The sequence below is a fragment of the Aethalodelphis obliquidens genome, unplaced genomic scaffold (genome assembly GCF_003676395.1).
Source record: "Aethalodelphis obliquidens isolate GAN/ISIS:26980383/991018 unplaced genomic scaffold, ASM367639v1 scaffold7, whole genome shotgun sequence".
NCBI classification, from domain to species: Eukaryota; Metazoa; Chordata; class Mammalia; order Artiodactyla; family Delphinidae; genus Aethalodelphis; species Aethalodelphis obliquidens.
In genome coordinates this window covers 10,898,320-10,919,245 of record NW_020837951.1, presented here as the reverse complement: position 1 = coordinate 10,919,245, position 20,926 = coordinate 10,898,320, and the positions used below count along the sequence as shown (strand labels likewise).

The window sequence follows — 20,926 nt, the reverse complement described above, 5'->3', positions numbered from 1 at the left end:
GCGAAGAGACGCCAGAGCGGGAGGTCTTCCCAGGACCCTGGAGGAAGACCTGGGAGCGTGCCTGGAGGGGAAGGGCCTGAAATCACCTCCTGGCCCTCCCCAGACCCTGGGGTCTTCAGCTTGGAGAAGAGAACATGTGGGAGACACCATCCCGTTGTATCTCTGAGCACTGTTGCAGGGCGTTTGGGGCTAGACAGGGAAGTCACAGAGGCCACTGTCCACCATTGGGTCAGGGTTCTGAGGCTGAGCGGTCCCCTGGCAGTCACGATGGCTGACAGCAAGTGAGGCAGTACGTGCAGTGGTCAAGGCGTGGGCTCTGGGTTTGAACCTCCTGACTTGGAGCCCCAGCTCTGCCCCTCATGAACTGCACGACCTCAGGCAGATGCTTCCCCTCTCCGTACCCCCTACTTCCTCTTCTGTAGAGTGGGGTAACGGTACCTAACCTAGGCTTAGTGCAACATGATTAAATCCATGAACACATGGAAAGTGTGCAGAGAGGGCCTGGTCCAAGGAGACCCGCAATGGGGGTGATGACAGTATCAGACAGGGTCTCCTCAGGAAAACTGAAACACTCTAAGTTCTCACTAGAAGGAAGTTAATACAGGGACTAGTTGCTTGAGTGTAAAAGAGCCGAGACACTATACTAGGGATGCTGCCACCACCCAGAGATCAGCGACAGCAGGAAGCGTGGAGGCCGGCAGGAGGAGGTGGCTTATCAGGGTGGAGTATGAGAGGAGTGGAGAGAATCCACATGACAGTGGTGAGGGGTTGTGGGCTTGTGGGCCAGAGAGGAAAGAGTCTGGGGGGCCAGGCAGAGAACGAAGGGATGCAAGAGAATGCCACAGATTCAGTACAGACTTCAGTCATACATCCTCGTAGTGCCATCTTCATTTGTTTGCTTTACCTCTCAGAGCTTTCATTTCCTCACTTGCAAAAATAAAAATAAAAATAACACATAATGGTGGCAACAGACCCGTGAAGCAGGTACTACTATCACTATTACACCCATTTTACAGGTGAAGGAATGAGGCACAAAGAGATCCCGTCATGCAGCTGGGAAGTGGCAGAGCAGATGTGACCCAGTCTTTTGGGCTCCAAGGTCCCGCTCTTCACCGCTACGCCACGCTCCCAGATTTTACCATCAACGGCTCTCTTCCTAGCTGGCCTCACCCGGTTCAATTCCTCTCTCCGTCTCAGAATTTTACCCAGAGCCCCCAACCCAGATCGATAATCAGCATCTGCTCCCAACGGTAGCACCTGACACCTGACATAACTTTTCTCTCAGGCTCCGGTCCCTGAAGTCCCCGCGATGTGGACGTGAGCCCTGGTTCTGCCTTTTCCAGCTGTGGGGCCTGGGAGAAGCCACTTCCCTTCCGAAAGCCTCCGTTTCCTCACCTACGGCCCAGGGAGTCTTGTCCTGGGTTTGCTGGACTGTGGTGGGGACGGCATGAAGCTCTACTCAGGGAGCCTGTGGCACTGGGAAGGGTGTGCGGTCCATCAGACTCTTATCAAAAGTTAATCATATCCACAGTCCTGGGGATGGTGCCAGGTATTGCTTTGCTTTTTCCGACAAGTCTTCAGAGTACATCATGAGAAAGCAGGCTGGCCACTGCCCGTTTGCTTTCAAATGCGACTGCCCATCTCCTGCAAACTGCTTTTCCCCGGCTCCTTTGCCAGGGTGAGCCAATGGGAGGTTCTGGTGGGAGACTGGGGAGTGGGAGAAGCCAGGGTATTCCCCCTACCTTCTCTGCTTAGTGGGGGCCGCGGTGGGGGGGCCACGTGTCATTTTTCTAGCACTGGCTGCTGTCTTTTGTGTCTTTAGCGCCTGCAGAACCACCCATTCCTCGGTGGTTCAGGTGGGTGGTGGCTCCTGCCATGATTCAAACTACTGCTTGGCAGTATCGTCACCTCCCCCATTTGTCCCTCCAGCCCACGAGCGGTAGCCGCTTCTGCCATTGCCCGAATGGGATTGCCTCACCATTTGCTGTCTGACTTTTCAGCCCTTCCCTCTCCTGTGTAATCAATTCCCTGTATTAAACTTCTTCTGTTTGAAATACTTAGAGAGGCTTCTGACTGGCCTTGACTCTTACAGCAGGTGTCTATCTATCTATCTATCTATCTATCTATATATATATATATATATAGAGAGAGAGAGAGAGAGAGAGAGAGAGAGAGAGGCATCCTCCCTCTTCTCCAAGCCCAGAGTCTTTATACTGGAGGGCTGGAGTTAGACCCCTGAGGGCACATGACAGGGCGGCTGGACAGGGCTCTAGCTCCTTCTAGCTCTCTGCAGTGAACCTGCTCCAAGGCGAACAAGGCTGTCTGGTGCTAACACCGTCTCCTGCAGCTGGAGTGTGTCATGTGCGGCGAGGCTGTCTCTTCACTATGGCTTCCCAAAGGCTCACCTGCACGAAGTCGGGGGAGAGGAGAAAGCAGTGAAAGAGGCAAAGGAAGCCCCATCTGGCCACACTTGCAGAGGACCTGGACAGAGCAGCCATTCAGCAAGCCTACCTTGTCCTCCCCCTTCAGGATCGTCCCTGGGACTCAGGCCAAAGCCTTGAATGTTAAAACCAGCCCTAAGGGGAATGAAGGCTTTCTCCAAGCCAGGACAGCTGCCCCGGGGCCCCACTCCCCAAAGAGCAAAGGAGGCAGGGACAGACTCGTTTGAGTGAGTAGAGGGGTGGAGTCCTGCCTCCCAACCAAACCTCTGGGACTCCTACTGGGGGCTGCTCACAGAGGTCCTCCCCTCCCTTCTTCCCTTCCAGAGCCCTGGGTAGAGGTCACTTTAGCCAGCCCCCTGCCTCTAGGCCACAGCAGAGGCTGGTCAGATGGGAGGCTCTGGTGGGTCTCACAGGCCCTTCCTGGGTGTGTCCCATCTGGGGCTCTGGGTCCCTAGCTTCATCTGTCACTTTGAAGCCTCTTGCCCCTCACCCAGGGACCGCTGTAAATCCTAGGATTTCTGGGCTCTCAATTTTCCCCTATTTGCATGTTTCTGGGGTGCTTGCACAGGCCCCCACAAGGTAGGAGGAGCCCCCAAAATTCCCCCAGGTTAACCGCACCCTCCATGGTAAGTGGGGAAATGAGGGCTCAGAACAGAGACTTGCTGGAAGTCTGCAGAGTCATTGGCAGGTTGCGGGGAGCCATAGGGGTGAAGCATGGGAGAAGCTGGACCAAGGCCCAAGGGACACGTGTCCTGCACCAGCACCTGGAGGAGCATCTATACTTCACGTCACTCACAGGTACCAAAGAGGCCACACAAGGCCACACACCGTCATACTCCCACAGAGGCCACAGGCTCAGCAATCTGGGGACTCACACATGCATAAGTGCACGTGCACCCCAATGGGCAGACACACCCACCCCCAATGCACACACATACATGGATTTTCACCCACATGCGCGCTCATCAGCACACACAGCCACACACCTACACAAACCCCCAGGGAACCACATCCACATGCACAATCTCACATGTATGCAATCTGCTACACGTCCCATAACATGTGTGCATGCAAAGAGCTCACACACACACACACATCAGCTCGCCAAGGTGTCCTCAAACACCAGGATACACTTCCCACCGAGCAGGCTGTTGCGTTCATCCCTGTCCCCCACGCGAGCAGACAACCCTCCAGGACTGCGCCTGTGCAGGTGACCGTGGGGATAACCACAGCCGCAGGCACGGCGCAGCTGCCCACGTGCACACACACAGTCACAAGGAGCCTCCTCCACTTTCCCTGCGGCAGGTGTTCTGACACCTCTTGGGGGGACCCTCCTCAAGGAACCAGTAGCCACCTGGCTGCCCTTGGGACTAAGAAAGCATCTTGTCCGCTCCCCAGCCCTGTCCCCTAAGCTGGGTGGCCCGGGTCCTGGGGGAAGGGGAAGGGCTGCCCAGCTCAAAGTCTGGGGCCAAAGTCTTGTTTGCAGGCGCGGGGCGGAAGTTGCATAAACCTGCCCCAGCGCCCAGTGACCCGGCTCATTGTCTCCAGGTTCCCCTTGGCTGCAGGCCCAGGCCCAGCCGGCTGACCTGCTTCTCTGGGGAGGATGCGGAAGGTGGCTCCTGTCTCCCTTGCCCTGGGAACTGATGGCCGAAGAGGACTCTACTGGTCCCCAGCTCTACGTGTCACCCACCTGAAGCAGAGATGCACAGAACTTAGAACGTAATCTCTTCTTTGTCAGCTGGAGAGCTGAAGCCCAGGGAAGGCAGGAGGCTGGCCCAGGGTCACAGCAAGCTGGAGGCACAGCAGGGCTTGCACCCAAGCTCAATTTTCTCTCTAAACCTAAGAAAGATCACTCCGAATCTCAGTAGTTCTATGCAAATGAGCAGAGCCACTCTGGGTTTAGACGCAGGGACCCCAGAGTCTGTGAGTAGAGACTACCCTTCACCCCTCAGCCTCCACCATGACTGAGTTAGTTCATCAAAGGATCAGTTTGCCATATCCCCAACTCATTGAGCTAACCAAATTTACCCCAACTTAAAAAAATTTGTTTTTAATTTGTAACGTTTCTAGCAAGGTGTATGAGATGAATTGGCAAGGCCTTGGAGGGCCATGGGAAGCCAGACCCCTCTCCACCTCCGGGAGCTGCAGCTCAGGCTGGGGTGCCACCTCTTCTCCCTCCTGTCTTTCTTCCAAGTCCCTCCAACGGCAGCATCAGGGAGGTGGGGTAGAGACAAACTGAATATTCCTGAAAATCCCTGAAATCTACAGCTATTCAAAACCATCCCATCTCTGGCAGCCTATCTTTTCTCCTTCCCTCCCTCCTTCCCCTCCCCCTTTCCTTTTTTCCTCCTGCCTGGGTGCATTCCTCATCTCATCCAGCTGAAATTCACAAGGCAGTTCCTAATGGGGTGGTGTGGTGGCCGTTATGGTCAGAGTTAAAGTTGGATGGGACAGCAGCCTGGTAGCTCAGAGAACGGGTCTATACAGGGGATGGAGAAGATGAATAACCCACTGAGGATTAAAGGAGCCAGGTTTCTCATGGACAAGGGAGGTGCAAGTATGGAAAGGAGGACCCTGAAGAACCTTATCACGTTGGACTACCAGTGGACCTATGAGTGACAGACATGGTTTAACGTGTGTGTGTGTGCTTGCGTTTTCTCGGCTCTGTTCACTGAGAAGGACTGAGAGCAACAATGCTTCAGTAGCAATGAGCACACCTAGCACTGAGGTCATATTTTCAAAACACCATTCTCCCCTAAAAACGAATCCAGTACCAATCATGGTACTCTACATGGCTGGGCTGTCAACAGTATTTACATTGTCACAAACTAAACCCAGAATATTTATCCAACGAAAATGTATAATATGATCATATAAGGAAGATGGACCAGGAGAAGCAGGGAAAGGGATTTTAGATTATGTCTAAAACTGAAAATCAAGAAATAACACTAGGACTTCCCTGGTGGCACAGTGGTTATGAATCCGCCTGCCAATGCAGGAGACACAGGTTCAATCCCCGGTCCGGGAATATCCCAGATGCCACGGAGCAACAAAGCCTGAGTGCCACAACTACTGAGCTTGCACTCTAGGGCCCGCAAGCCACAACTACGGAGCCCATGTGCTGCAACTACTGAAGCCCGCCCGCCTAGAGCCCGTGCTCCGCAATAAGAGAAGCCACTGCAGTGAGAAGCCCGCGTACTGCAATGAAGAGTGGCCCCCGCTCATCACAACTAGAGAAAACCCACGCACAGCAAGGAAGACCTAAAGCAGCCAAAAATAAATAAATTTATTAAAAAAAAAAGAAATAACCCTATATTTGGGATAGAAAAGAACTTTTTATCATAACTTGCATCCTGACTTTTTAAAGATGATTGTATATATTATGTGTCAAATCCTTCTATATATACATTGCTATTTTATACATTTAACTCAATAAAGAAAATAAGTCAGAGTAAACAATAAATTTATGTAAAAATTTTAAAAAGAAAGAACCATGCGAGCCTGTTATTTAGAAGTATAAAGGCAAAGGAAAAAGACGCTGCTGTATCTTGCTGAAAGCAGTTGCCTCTGGTGGTTGGGAATCGGGGGCAAAGGCAGATGAGACAGGAGACTGCATCCAGAGCAAAGTGCATGTGTAATTTTAATAAAAGTTGAAATCAAAATAGAAAAAGATAATTAAAAGAAATACATTTTGAGCAAAGCAGTAAATGTGGACAATCGATGGAGTTAACTCTTTAGCAAAATCTAAGAAGAATCTGCCAGATGCTAAAGTGCTGACGAAACAGAAAATGACTTTTTAAGGGATTTTTTAAAAAAATCAGTTTCTAATGAAAATTTTCCATGTGAAACTATGAAAAGCTATTCATAGGGTATTATGAGTAAATATGTAAATATGACCCTTAGCTTTGGCCTCGTTGAATAGTCCTTGAAACACTGCTAGGTGTTCCATTAGAAAAATGTACATTGAACATAAAAAGAATATTTCTTAAACAGATTTTTGGAAAATCAGTCAATTTAGTAATATGGGGCAGTGGTCCTTTAATGAGCCTTTGGAGAACTAACTTTGGCCAAATTGGCCTTTGGAGGTTTGGTGGTTTCCCCTGCATCCAAAGACACTCCCCAGGACCCAGGCCATTCTCAACCAGGTCCAGCTCCAATCCGATTGGCAGCCTCCCTGAAGGAGAGGACTCACACTCTTCCCAACAGCCCTGTGTGGTGTAAATTTATAACCCTATTTTACAGATGAGAAAATGAAAGCTTGGAGAAATGAACTGACTTTCCAAAGACTCACAGTCAAAAAGTAGCCTAACTGGACTTGGCACATAGGTTGATGAACTCTAAGGCCAGGGTTCTCTTGCTCCCTCGCCTTTTGGCTCTCCCACCTGCTGACGTCAGACCTAATTAGAGCCTCGCTGGCCCCGGAGATGAGCTGGGAAGCAGATGTGTCATTAGAGCATGAGATGCTGGGAGCTCACACCATGTGTCATTATGTTTAATTACATGAGTTGAGGCTTCTGCGTGGGCTGGTGGAGCCAGAGTGTCTCTGTGCCCAGGTGGCCAGGGAATTTCTGCAGCTGAGTGTTGGGGCAGGGGCTGCCAAAGGTCCTTACAACAGCCCTGGGAGCTAGGCCCATGTTCCCTGCATCTGCTGGAGAAAGCCAACCTCCAGGCTTCTTTCTGAGGCTGTGGGGAGGGTCTTGGTGGAAAGGTGCTGTCCTTCATGCCTTGCTGGATGTTCTTAGCCAGACTCCCACCTGGGCAGACAAAGGAGTAGAAGGAGATGGCTACACAAAGAGAACAGCCCCCAGTTCCCCTCATTCCATCCCCAGACAGACAGGCACACACACACACACACGCGTGCACACACACACACACACACACACACACACACACTTTACACCAAAACATGGTTTTGGAACTTGTATCTGAACCTTTGAGTAAAGGGATGCTTACACTTTTATCAACTGCATTGTGTGTTTGCTTTGGTGGAAGGGCAGGTCAGAAGGAATGTGGAACAGGAAGAAGATGGAGCTTTTTCCTCTCTGAGCAGAGATGGCCAGTGGAAGCAACCTTTTGCATGTGTTCATTTAATAAACAGGTATTAAATTGCTTCTGCGTGTCGGGCATTGTTCTAAGCACTGGTGTTATGAAATAAAGTCCCTGATCTTAAGGAGTTTACTTCTAAGGGATGAAGGACAATAAACATACAAATAAATATATAATGTACCAGATGGTGACAAGTGGTATAAAGAAGTAGGGCAAGGAGCACCTGTTCATAGATGATGATCCGGCTGGAGAAACAGTCAAGCCTCTCTCCCCTGATTTACCCAACCAAATCCAAAGGACAGATGGAGAAAAATGTGGGTTGTAGAACAAAGGAACTCATCTCCCTAGTTGCTTCTTCCTCTTCAACCTCCTCTCTTCCTCTAATATTTCTTTTCTTTAGAAAATTAAATATTTGAAATGCACAGAAATTATAGAAAATTTTGTAACAAATACTCATGTACCAACTACCCATGTTAAAAAAATGAATTTTTAGATCTGTAAAAAACCAAAACCAAAACGTAACAAATACAATCAAAGCTCCCTATATTAGTCAGGCAAGACTAGGTTATGTAGTAATAACAAACAATCTCCAAATCGCAGAAGCTTTAAATAAGAAAGGTCTATTTCTCTCTCATTCTCTGTATCCAATGAGGGTTGACCAGAGAGAGCTGTATTCACTGTAGTCATTCAGGAACCCAGGCTGATGAATGCCCCACCATTTTATGATGCTGTGATCTCAGTAGGAGACTTCAGGATTCACCATGTAGGAAAAGGAGCATGAAGACTCACACATTTGCTCTTAAATGTTTACAAATGGCAGTGGCGTAAGTCAGTTGTGTGCATGTTTCACTGGCTAAAGCAAGTCATGTGTCTATGTCCAACTTCAAAGGAGCAGTGAAGTGTAATCCTCTCATGTGCTTAGAAGAAGATAAGAACTGACATGTTGGTGAGCATTGTTAATATCTACCACTTTCCCCATCCCATTTCCATCTATCCCTCACTCCCAGGGATAAGCCCCATCTGGAAGTTGTTGTGTATAATTTTCATCTATGGATTTTGTTTTAACTTTTAGTATACCTGTATGCATCAGTAAATAATACGTGGAAAGAAATCACAAAGAAAATTAGAAAGTATTTTGAACTCAATGACAATGAAAACACAACATATCAAAGTCTGTGTGATGAAGCTAAAGCCGTATAATAGAGGAAAACTTATACGATTAAATGATACATTTAAAAAAGAAGAATGTTCCCAAACTAATTATCTAAGCTTCTAGCTTAAGAAACTAAACAATGCAGAGCAAATTAAACCCAAAGCAAGCAGAAATTTTAAAATAATGCAGATAAGAGTAGAAATCAGTGAATAGAAAACAGAAAAACAAGAGAAAATAAATGAAACCATAAGCTGGCTCTTTGAAAATGTCAATAAAATTGATAAATCTCTAGCCAGACTGAACAGGAAAAAAAGGAAGACACAAATTACCAATATCAAAAATGAAAAAGAACATCCCTGCAGATCCTAGGAACATTAAAAAGCTGTAAGGGAATGTTTATGCCCAACTTTATGGCCATAAATTTGACAACTTCAATGAAACAGGGAAGGGAATTCCCTGGCTGTCCAGTGGTTAAGACTCACCGCTTTCATTGCCAGCTCCCCGAGTTCAGTCCCTGGTTGGGAAACTAAGATCCCACAAGCCACGCGGTGCGGCCAAAAAAAAAAAAAAAAAGAAAGAAAAAAATGAAACAGGCAAATTCCTTGAAAGACACAAACTATCAAAGCACACTCAGGAAAAAATAGATAACCCAAATAGTTCTATATCTATTAAGGAATACGAATGAATGGCTAATAAAAGATTTCCCATGAAAAAAATTCCAGGGCTTCACTGGAATTTCACTTCACTGGAAATTCACAGTGAATTTCACTTCACTGGTAAATTCTCCAAGTTAAATTAACTTAAGAAAAAAAATTATTATATATAAACTCTTTCAGAAAATAGAAGGGGAGGGTGCCTCTCAACTAATTCTCTGAGTTCAGAATTACTCTGATAACCAAAACATGACAAAGACATAAGAAAGATAACTATAAACCTATATCCCTCATGAATATAGGTACAAAAATCTCTAACAAAATATTAGAAAACAAAATCCAGCAATATCTAAAAAGAATAATGCATCAAGACCAAGTGGGGTTTATCTCAGGAACATTAGGTTGGTTTAACACTAAATAATCAATCAAAATAATTCATCATATCAACAGATTTAGAAAGAAAAAACATATTATCATCTTAATAGATGCAGAAAAAACATTTGACAAAATTTGAAACCCACTCGTGATAGAAAAAAGAAATTCTCAGCAAACTTGGAATAGAAGGGAACTTCTACAGCCTAATGAAGAGCATCCAAAAAAAGACCTGCAGCTAACACCACACTTAACGGTGAAAGACAATGCTTTCCTCCTGAGACTGGGAACAATGCAAGGATATCCACTGTCACCACTTGTCAGCATTGTACTGAATGTCCCAGCCTGTCCAATAAAACAACAAACAAATAAACAAATAAATGGCAAAGAGATAGCAAAAGAATAACTAAAACTCTGATTATCCATAGATAACATGGTCATCTGTGTAGAAAAATCCCCCAAATCTACTAAAAATCTAACAGAAATAATAAGTAAGTTTATCAAGGTTGCAGGCTACAGGACTGATATGCAAAAATCAATTTCATTCCTATGTACTAGGAATAAATTTTTTGAAATTAAAATTAAAAATCAATACCACTTACAATAGCATTAAAAAAAAAACCACGAGGGCTTCCCTGGTGGCGCAGTGGTTGGGAGTCCGCCTGCCGATGCAGGGGACACGGGTTCGTGCCCCGGTCCGGGAAGATCCCACCTGCCGCGGAGCGGCTGGGCCCGTGAGCCATGGCCGCTGAGCCTGCGCGTCCGGAGCCTGTGCTCCGCAACGGGGGAGGCCACAACATTGAGAGGCCCGCGTACTGCAAAAAAAAAAGAAAAAACTAAGGGTAAATCTAATGAAGTAAGATTTGTACACTGAAAACTGAAAATCATGGCCAAGAGAAAACAAAGGTGACTAAATCAATGGAGAAATATACGATGTTCGTGGATCAGAAGACTCAATACTTTAAGATGTCAATTCTACCTCAATTATTTATAGACTCAACACAATCCCAATCAAAATCCCAGAGGACTTTTTTGTAGATACTGACAAACTGATTGTAAACTATACACAGAAAAGCAAAGGACTTAGAATAGCCAAAACAATTTTGAAAAAGAAGAATGAAGTTGAGGGACTCACTCTACATTGTTTTAAGACAGTATAAAGCAACAGTAAGAAAGACAGTGTAATAGTGGCCTAAGTTTGGACCTGAATCAATGGGACAGAATAGAAAGTCCTGAAATAGATCCATACACATGTAGTCAGTTGATTTTTGACAAAGGGACCAAGGTAATGCAATGGAGAAAGAATAGTCTTTTCACTTTTCAAGAAATTATGCTGAAGTTCAATAACAAAAAAACAAACAACCCAATCCAAAAACGGGCAGAAGACCTAAATAGACATTTCTCCAAAGAAGATATACAGACTGCCAACAAACACATGAAAGGATGCTCAACATCATTAATCACTAGAGAAATGCAAATCAAAACTACAATGAGATATCATCTCACACCAGTCAGAATGGCCATCCTCAAAAAATCTAGAAACAATAAATGCTGCAGAGGGTGTGGAGAAAAGGGAACACTCTTGCACTGCTGGTGGGAATGTGAATTGGTTCAGCCACTATGGAGAACAGTATGGAGGTTCCTTAAAAAACTACAAATAGAACTACCATATGACCCAGCAATCCCACTACTGGGCATATACCCTGAGAAAACCAAAATTCAAAAAGAGTCATGTACCAAAATGTTCATTGCAGCTCTGTTTACAATAGCCCAGAGATGGAAACAACCTAAGTGCGCATCATCGGATGAATGGATAAAGAAGATGTGGCACATATATACAACGGAATATTACTCAGCCATAAAAAGAAACGAAATTGAGCTATTTGTAATGAGGTGGATAGACCTAGAGTCTGTCTTACAGAGTGAAGTAAGTCAGAAAGAAAAAGACAAATACCGTATGCTAACACATATATATGGAATTTAAGAAAAAAATAATGTCATGAAGAACCTAGGGGTAAGACAGGAATAAAGACGCAGACCTCCTGGAGAACGGACTTGAGGATATGGGGAGGGGGAAGGGTGAGCTGTGACAGGGCGAGAGAGAGTCATGGACATATACACACTAACAAACGTAGTAAGGTAGATAGCTAGTGGGAAACAGCCTCATGGCACAGGGATATTGGCTTGGTGCTTTGTGACAGCCTGGAGGGGTGGGATAGGGAGGGTGGGAGGGAGGGAGACGCAAGAGGAAGACATATGGGAACATATGTATATGTATAACTGATTCACTTTGTTATAAAGCAGAAACTAACACACCATTGTAAAGCAATTATACCCCAATAAAGATGTTAAAAAAAAAAAAATGATGCTGAAACAATGACATCTATTTAAAAAAACAAACAAACCCTCAACCTTTACCTTTCACAAGATACAAAAATTAATTCAAAAATGGATCTTAGACGTAATGTAAAATATAATACTATGAAAACTATAGAAGAAAATATAGGAAAATATATTTGTAACCTCGACAGATAAAGATTTGTTAGGATGCAAATAACACAAATCATAAAAAACAAAAAATTGATAAACTGGACTTCCTCAAAATGAAAAACTTCTCCTTTATGAAAGTCACTGTTAAGAAAATGAAGAGCCAAACCAAAGACTGGGAACAAATGTCTGATAAAGAACTAGGATCCAGGGACTTCCCTGGTGGTCCAGCGGTTAAGACTCCACGCTCCCAATGCAGGGGGCCTGGGTTCAATCCCTGGTCAGGGAACTAGATCCCACATGCCGTAACTAAAGATTCCTCATGCTGCACCTAAGACCTGACGCAGCCAAATAAATAAATAAAAAAAAAAAACAAAAAAAAAACTAGGATCCAGAATTTAAAAATTTTAATGTTCTTTTATTTGTTTCTTTGTTTGTTTCTTTAGGCCATGCTGCACAGCTTGTGGGATCTTAGTTCCCCGACCAGGGGATTGAACCCAGGCCCTTGGCAGTGAAAAGTGCCAAGTCCTAACCACTTGGCAGCCAGGAAATTCCCTTAAAGTTCTTTTAAGTTAGACAAACGACCCAATAATAAAATGAGCAACAGCTTTGAAGAGACACTTCTCCAAAGAAGACATATGGATGGGTGGCAGATAAGTGCATGAAATACTCAACACCATTATTCATTAGTCAGTGCAAATTACAGCCACAGTGAGTCAGCACTACACACCTACAGAATGGCTAAAATTTTAAATCCTGACAACATCAACTTCTGGTAAGGGTGTGGAGCAACTAAAACATACATTGCTGGCAGATTCCTGCAGTTGTACAACCACATTGGAAAATAGTTCGGCGGTTTCATTTAGTTAACTATATGACCCAATGATCCTACTCCTGGATATTTACTCAAGAGAAACAAAAACACATGTCCATACAAAGACTTGTACATGAATATTCATGGCAGCTTTATTCATAATAGTCAAAAACTGGAAACAACCCAAATGCTCAACAACTGGTGGATGGATAAGCAAAACTTGGTCATTCCCACAGTGGAATACCACTCAGCAATTAAACACAATGAACTACTGAAACATGGGACAATCTCTACATGGATAAATCTCAAAAGCATGATAACAATTAAAGTCAGATATTAAAGACTCACACTCTGTGGTTCCATTTATATAAGGGGCTGGAAATCACAAAACTAAAGGAGCTGAAACCAGATCACTGGTTTCCAGGAACTTGGAGATGGGGTGAAGATTGACTATGAGGGGGCACGAAGAACTTTTGCAGTAATGGAAGTGTTCTGTATCTCAATTGAGGTCGTGGTTACAAGACTGTATTCAATTTCCAAGACTCATCAAAGCCTATACTTAGAAAGGATGAATCTACCATATGTAACTCATTTCTCAATAAACCTGACTTTCAAATGGCTCAAAGAAAAATGATGTCTTATGTATATGTGGGTATATATACACACACAAACATGTCTCTCACATGCATATGTATGTATGTGTATATATGTATGCGTGTATATATCTATAACTATATCTATACGCCTACCGAGTGAGATTGGAGGGGAAAGAATGATAAATCAGATATACATACAAATATATATGTATAGATACACGTGTATATGTATATATATATATTTTTTAATATGGGGGAGAGGATGATAAAGCAAACGTGGTAAAATGCTAACATTTGGGGAAACTGAAAGTATACAGAAATTCTTTGTTCCGTTTTTCAACTCTAATCTGAAATTGTTTCAAAATAAAAAGTTAGAAATTATATATGATTGTTTTTGTATGATAAAAATTTGCATATATGGCTTTAGACAACATCCATTCTTTTACAACTTGATTTTTTTCATACCACATCATGGTTTCAAAACATGTCCATGTTGAAACATGCACCTGTAGTCATTCATTTTCACAGTCATGGGATAGCCTACTGTGTGCATGTTTCAAAATATAGTTATTCTTTTCCTTGTTGAGGGACACTTAGGTTGTGTCCTTTTTTCCACCCCATCACAAACTGCTGCAGCCAATGCCCTTACTTAGTTTTCTTGTGCACAAATACAAAAGTTTCTCAAGGGTTTCGATCAGGAGTGGAATTGCTGGGTCATTAGGCATGCGAATCTTTGCCTTTACTAGGGACCGTGAGGTTGCTCTCTTCAGCGGTCCAACCAAACACCCCTCCACCCATGACTGCACAGGGCCTTTTGCTGCCATGCTGCTTCCTGGTTTAGGCTCACCCCCTCCTTCCAGAGATTCCTCATCCCTGTAGGCATGAACACTGAGTCACTGATGCAGAGGCCAAGGGCTTGGGGAGGGGAGGATGGTTTCTCTTTTGGGGATTAAAAATGTCCTAAAATTGACTGTGCTGATAAGTTTACATATCTGTGACTATACTAAAAGCCAGATTTTAAATGTGTTTCATTTCTAGCTTTATTGAGAGATAATTGACATATAACATTATGTAAGTTTAAAGTACAGTGAGATGACTTGATATATGTATATGTTGTGAAATGATTACCACAACAAAGTTAGTTAACACACCCATCACTTCACCTAGTTATCGTGTGTGTGTTTGTGGTGAAAACTTTTAAGATCTATTCTCTTAGCAACTTTCAAGTATACAATACAGTATTATTAACTACAGTTACCATGCTGTACTTTAGGTCCACAGAATTTACTCTTCTTATAACCGGAAGTTGGTACCCTTTGAATACTCAAAACCACTGGCTTGTACACTTTTTATAAATTTATTTATTTACTTATTTATTTTTGGCTGTGTTGGGTCTTCGTTGTTGTGCGCGGGCTTTCTCTAGTTGCAGCGACCGGGGGCTACTCTTCGTGGCAGTGCGTGGGCTTCTCACTGCAGTGGCTTCTCTTGTTGCAGAGCACGGGCTCTAGGTGCGCGGGCTTCAGTAGTTGTGGCTCACAGGCTTAGTTGCTCTGGGTATGTGGGATCTTCCCGGACCAGGGCTCGAACCCGTGTCCCCTGCATTGGCAGGCGGATTCTTAACCACTGCACCACCAGGGAAGTCCCTGCCTTGTACACTTTGAACGGGTGAGTTGTATGGTATGAGAATTGTATCTCAATAAAGCCGTTTAAAAAACTGAGCCTGGTGAGTTGTCTCTTCCCTCTCCACTTCCTTTCTCTATAATTTTTCTTCTCTTCATTAAGTATTTCTTGGCTGTTCCCAAACAATTCCTGTTCTTAATTCTCTGTCTCTGCCTCTTTTTACCAAACGTCCTTATTCTGCATCAGCCCATGAACTGAACTGCCAAACGAAAGGAGTCTCCAGGGAAGTGGTGGGCGGAGGAGAAGTTACAAGCAAACAGAATTCTCTCATCCATGGGGGAGGCTGTGGACACCAGGACCAGGCTTAGAGTGAGGCAACCAGGGCACAAAATGTGAGAAGGCAGTCACCCTCGGGGCTTGCAAGCGCAGGCTGGCACCCAAGAGTGATTCTTCCTTACATACAATTTACCATTAAAACCATTTTAAAGCGTACAATTCAGTGGTTTTTAGTACCTTCACAATGTTGTGGAACCATCACCACTATCTAGTTCCAGAACATTCTCATCACTCCAAAAGGGAACCCCATACCTATTAGTAATCCTTGCCCATTTCTCCATTGTGTAGCCCCTTGCAACCACTAATTTATTTTTTGTCTCTATGGATTTCTCTATTCTGGACATTTTACATAAATGGAATCATACAATATGTGGCCACTTGTGACTGGCTTCTTTTATTTAGCATAATGTTTTCAAGGTTCAACCACATTGTAGCATATACCATTACTCTATTCCTTTTTATGGCCATGGCCACTAATATTCCATTATGTGGATGTATCCCGTTTTGCTTACCCACTCATCTGTTGATGAACATTTTAATGGTTTCCACCTTCTGCTATTGTGAATACTGCTGCTATAAACGATCACGGACAAATTTTTGTTTGAACCCCCGTTTTCAGTACTTCTGGGCTTACACCTAGGAGTGGAATTTGCTGGGCCATATGCTAATCTATGTGGAACTTACTGAGGAACCATCTCCTTACATCTTGCACCTTGAGCGTCTAGGGTGCTTCATCCCAGCGCAGCCCTAAGTGCACACTCACCCATTTACGGCTTTCATCCCTACGTCCCCGCCATCCCCACGCGCGTCAGCAGCTTTGAGGCAGAGGGGTTGACATGGGCAACAATTCTAAGTCACATGCAGGGCCAGAAGGATGTCCTGTGAAGCTAGAACACAAAGGGAGCACCGGAAGTGGGGCTGGAGACGTCAGTAGATGCCGGGACACGAGGCTGTCATCCTCAGAAACTGGGACTTCACGTTGTTGGTTACAGGGAGCCGGGAGGAGAGAAATCACCAGGGAAGGAAAGGTTACAAACTCTGCCTTAAGATTGGAGAGTGCTCAGGGTCACCGGGAAAGGTCACTGTAGTCCTCATCGGCCCTGACTCCACACAGGAATTGAGGTGAACCCCTTCCACCCTGTGGGCCTCCATTTCTCAGACTGGAAAATGGACGCAGTAAGCTTCTGCTGTCTGTTGTAGGTGAGATTCTGGATGTGAGCTGGCTTCGTGATCTACGAAGCTCAGGGTAGAAGCTTCCAGTTGAAATGCCTGCTCAGGTGACTTCTGGAACAGGTAGACCCAACTTGATCTGGCTCCATGGAAGCATCTGAGAAGTCGTGTGGAGATTGAAATTCTATCAAGGGAGACCCATTTACAGCACGGGGGAACGGACTACTTAAATGAACCCAGCAGTGAATCCTCAGGCATGACTTTTGTGTTCAGTAAATTGGAACTTTCATATATTGGGTTTGCAGCTCAGCCATTCTGAAAAATTATTAATAGTTCAAACCACTTGGAGGTGGAGGTGGCAAGATTCCGATTTCTATGATTTTCATAGTACAGGGACTTTCTTTGGAGCAATAATCTCATCTAAAAGAGGCCCAGGGCCTCCCTAGGCGGACTCAAAAGGAGAGGGCTCTGGACAGAAGAGGAAAGCGGAGACTGTGCTTTCCCCACCCACGGAGCATGAAGGTCAAACTAGATTAGTTAAGGCAAGGAGGCGTGCTGATCGTATCTGGGGAATTTGTAGATTACCAAGACTGGCAGGGAAGGAAACAAGGGACTTTCTCTGGAGGAACGGATATTTCAGACTCCAATTCAATCCCCATTTGTAGAGGGAACTTCAGCCCCATGCTAGGCGCTTGGTACGTATTATTCCGTTTAATTTTTCCAACAATCCCTTTATGTACAAAGCCAGCAAGGGTCAAAAAGGTCAAGTGGCTTGCCAAGGTCACAGGGCAAGTTCAGCCCTGAGGCCAAGATTTGAACCCAGATCTCATGACTCCAGGCTTGGGGCTGGTTCCACCAAGCCACCTTCAAGTCCCCTTGAGAGTTACAAACAGTTGGACATGTGGGTGATATCTGGGACAGAGAGGACCTAAGTAGTCAGGGCTAATGTGACCCTGTGGGAGGGTCATTCGTGTCTTCTCTTTTCGGTTTGTCCTGGAAAGTCCCACATCTTTTGCAGAACTGCTTCCTAGTATCCTTATCTGGAATGGCTGCCGAGGGCAGCCGAAGACCAGGCTTGCCCTTGGAGGCCTGAGAAGGGAGGCTGAGGGCAAAGGTTCAGTCCATGTCATGTGGCCCTCCCGGCCAGGGGCCCCGCAGGTGGGTGGAGTAAGCCTGCGTTCGTCAGCACCCTCCTCACTCTTCTGAGCAGGGGTCTGGCAGGCGGGGGCAGAGTCCCCCAAGCTGAGATTGCCCTTCCTCAAACAGGGCTGCCTGGGATTCAGAGACTGCATGGAGAGAGCAGAGACTGTAGGTTGAAACCTGGGTTCAAATCCCAGTCCCCAACTTACCTGGCAGGAGAGATACCATGGTCACGAAGGTGGCTTTCCCAGGGTGCGGCTCATCCACTGCACTCCAGATGTGCTGAACCCTGTGACTTCCCCTGACCCTCCCCCAAAAGTCCCAGTCCCATCACTTACTTGGCTAAGTTTCTTCATCTCACTGTGCTTTGGTTTCTCCATCTGGGACCAATACTCATCAGATGGAAGGGGTGAGCCCATAGGAAGCGCTTCCCATCAAGGAACGAGAGCTGTTGAAGGTTTCCTGGTGCCCCTCCAGCTCCAAGGAGCAGAACCTGTGTCCAAACAGTTAGCACACCTGCCTGGGTACTGGTGTAGCCCTGGGGAGATACCGTGATGCACCAGTCATGGCTCCTGCTTGGCAGAACCAAGCCAGCCAGTGGGACAAGGGCTGCAGCAGAGGGATGCACAATACAGCCAGGAGGCGGAAAGGAGAGGCTTCACAGGGGAGGGTCTAAACATTTAACAACCTGCTTGCCGTGGTCACTGGCCAATCAGAAAGGACACTGGCTGTAACAATCCCTAGACCCATCAGTGTGATTTTGCTGCCCTGGGAAGGGACATTTGATTTGTGTCCTGATGGATAAGAATTCTTCAGACATGTGGGAAAAAAGGGCACTCCCAGCAGTGGGAACAGCATGTGCTAAGGCCTGAGGACCAGAAAAAGCAGGGTCTGCCTAGAACCATATGGTTGGAGCGTAAGATGCACATGGCGGGTGGGGAGAAGAGAAGGTCTTGAATCCCAAACTAAGTTTGGGGGACACAGTTAGGATACTTCTTTCTTTTCCTTCTTTTCATTTAGGATACTTCTGATACTTCGTGACCCTGACGAACGGGCACAGCAGTGGGAGTTTCCAGGGTCTGTACACTCCTCCCATCCCAGGCCCATGACATCTACTTGGGGCAGCGGCGTGGCTTGGGGTCTGGCTCCATCTCCTGGGAGAGGGTCCAACAAGCGTGGGCTAGGAGGAGAGGCTCAGTCAAGGGCCCCAGAGTGTCACTGAGGCCCCCCGTCTGCTCAGGAAAAACTCAGGGATGCTTTGGGAATAAGGGGCCTGGTTCTAGCACAAGCTCTGCTGCTTATGTACTGTGTGATCTCGAGTAAGGCACAAACCCTCTCTGGGCCTCAGGGTCTCCATAGCCAGCATGAGGAAGCCTGTTGATTTCTCCCTTGGAAATGAAGAGAGTGCCAAGCTGATCCTCTCCGACCAGCCACGCTACCTGACCTTGTGGGAAACGTGAGGGATTTGAACTTGGGCAGAGCCAAGTTTGAGTCTCGATTTTGGGATGTCCTGGATCTTTGACTTTGAGCAAGTGTTAAGTTCTGGGCCTTCATTTCCTCATCTCTAGAACGTGGACTTGATTGGCGAGGTCGATATGGTGTAGAATAAACGAGAACACTTCGGGTAAGAGTTTCGCTCCCTCCCTCGCCTTCTATGGGTGTCCTTTGCTCAGCGGCAGGGCCTTTGCTGAAGCTGGAGGTCAGTGGGGCGTGGGGAGGAAGGCCGTACCCTTTACTGCTCTGCCAGGACACTTTCGGGCACGGAAGAGGGCACTATGAGTAATAAACAGACACGAGCCCGGTGTGTCCTACGGAAACCGGAATCTATGACCCTGGCGATGAGAGGAGAGGCAGAAATGGAGAATGAGCTACAGAGGGGAGGGGAGGCGGGAGCAGGCACCGTGAGAAGAGGGCGTGAGGTCTCACGCTGGCTTTAGGACGTTCTCCTGCAGGACGTGCTGATTAGTCTAGTTCCCCTTGCCAGTGTTCCAGAAGAGCTTCAGTAAAGAGCTGCTCCTCTTTGCAGCGGTTTGGGAATTGGATTTGAGTTGGATGGGTTTTTTTTTAATCTCATGCATTTGCTTTGCTGGTTGGTTGCTTCGTTTTCCTCTTGGCTGTGACTCCCTGCTAAGCCTGCTCTCGGGCTGGGGGCAGGAAGGCCCAGTTACAGCTGGGCTCTGCAGGTAAAGAGCTTTACGATGCTCAGAAAACAATCATTGCTCAGAGAATATCCTTCCCCTTCCATCATCCTCAGCAACAGCGCCCTTGCACCGGGACCCTGTCCACGGTCATCGCAACCCCCCAGACTCACCAGTGCCTTCATACTCTGCAAGTAGTCTGGGCCCTCCCGACTCCCCACGCCTCCCCATGCAAGAATCCTGAACTCCTCTGAGAGCTGCTGTACTGCTGTCCTTTCCGCTTCCTCTCTCTTCCTCTCTGGTGGGGGCTGGGATGCAGCTGGCGGGGCTGGGGGGGGGGCTCTCCCCCAGACTGCTTCTCTCACAGCCCCCTCAGCGCGGCACACCCGGGTCTGCATTCCTCCATCCTTAATGCCTCCTCTGGGAACATAGGCTTTCAGAAATCTGAGAAGACCAACCAGCCGGTGCAGGCCAGAGGGAGGTGGGCCCAGACGGGGGTGTGGGGGGGGGTGGGAGGTGGGGCTTGGCTTCTGCCTTCGCTGGAAAGAGAAACCTCAGGCTTTCCCATCCCCTTTCAGCTGCTCTGGGCTTCCAGGCCAGGGAGAAAAGAGGGTTGGCTTTTGCTCAATCCACTTGGGGAGATGAGGGCCAGAAAAGACAAGAAGTTGTGATGGTTTGTAAAGGTAGAGGGACGTTGCCACATCTACCTGGTGCAGAAGTTTGCACATCGGGGACCCTTCATTGCCCCTTAGGCTTCCAGAACAACAGGAAGATCCTACTTGCAGGACCGATCAGAGAGGTGAAGCTAGTAGCCCACGGTCACACAGCCAGGAAGTGGAGGTGCTAGAGTTCAAATCCAGGCTGGTTCTGCAGCACCACACCACCTCCAAGTACATGTGTCCCAGGCACAGTTGGAAATATGCCCTTCCTGCACACCTCTCCCCTGTTAACAAGCAAAAC

At 46.4% G+C, this 20,926-nt stretch overlaps 1 non-coding gene across 1 annotated transcript; it reads left to right on the top strand.

The window, feature by feature from the left end:
* Positions 1 to 18,029: 18,029 nt before the first annotated feature.
* On the top strand, positions 18,030 to 18,194 carry LOC113620283 (U1 spliceosomal RNA). Its single transcript, XR_003432732.1, has one exon. It is a non-coding gene; the product is annotated as a U1 spliceosomal RNA (small nuclear RNA).
* Positions 18,195 to 20,926: the final 2,732 nt, after the last annotated feature.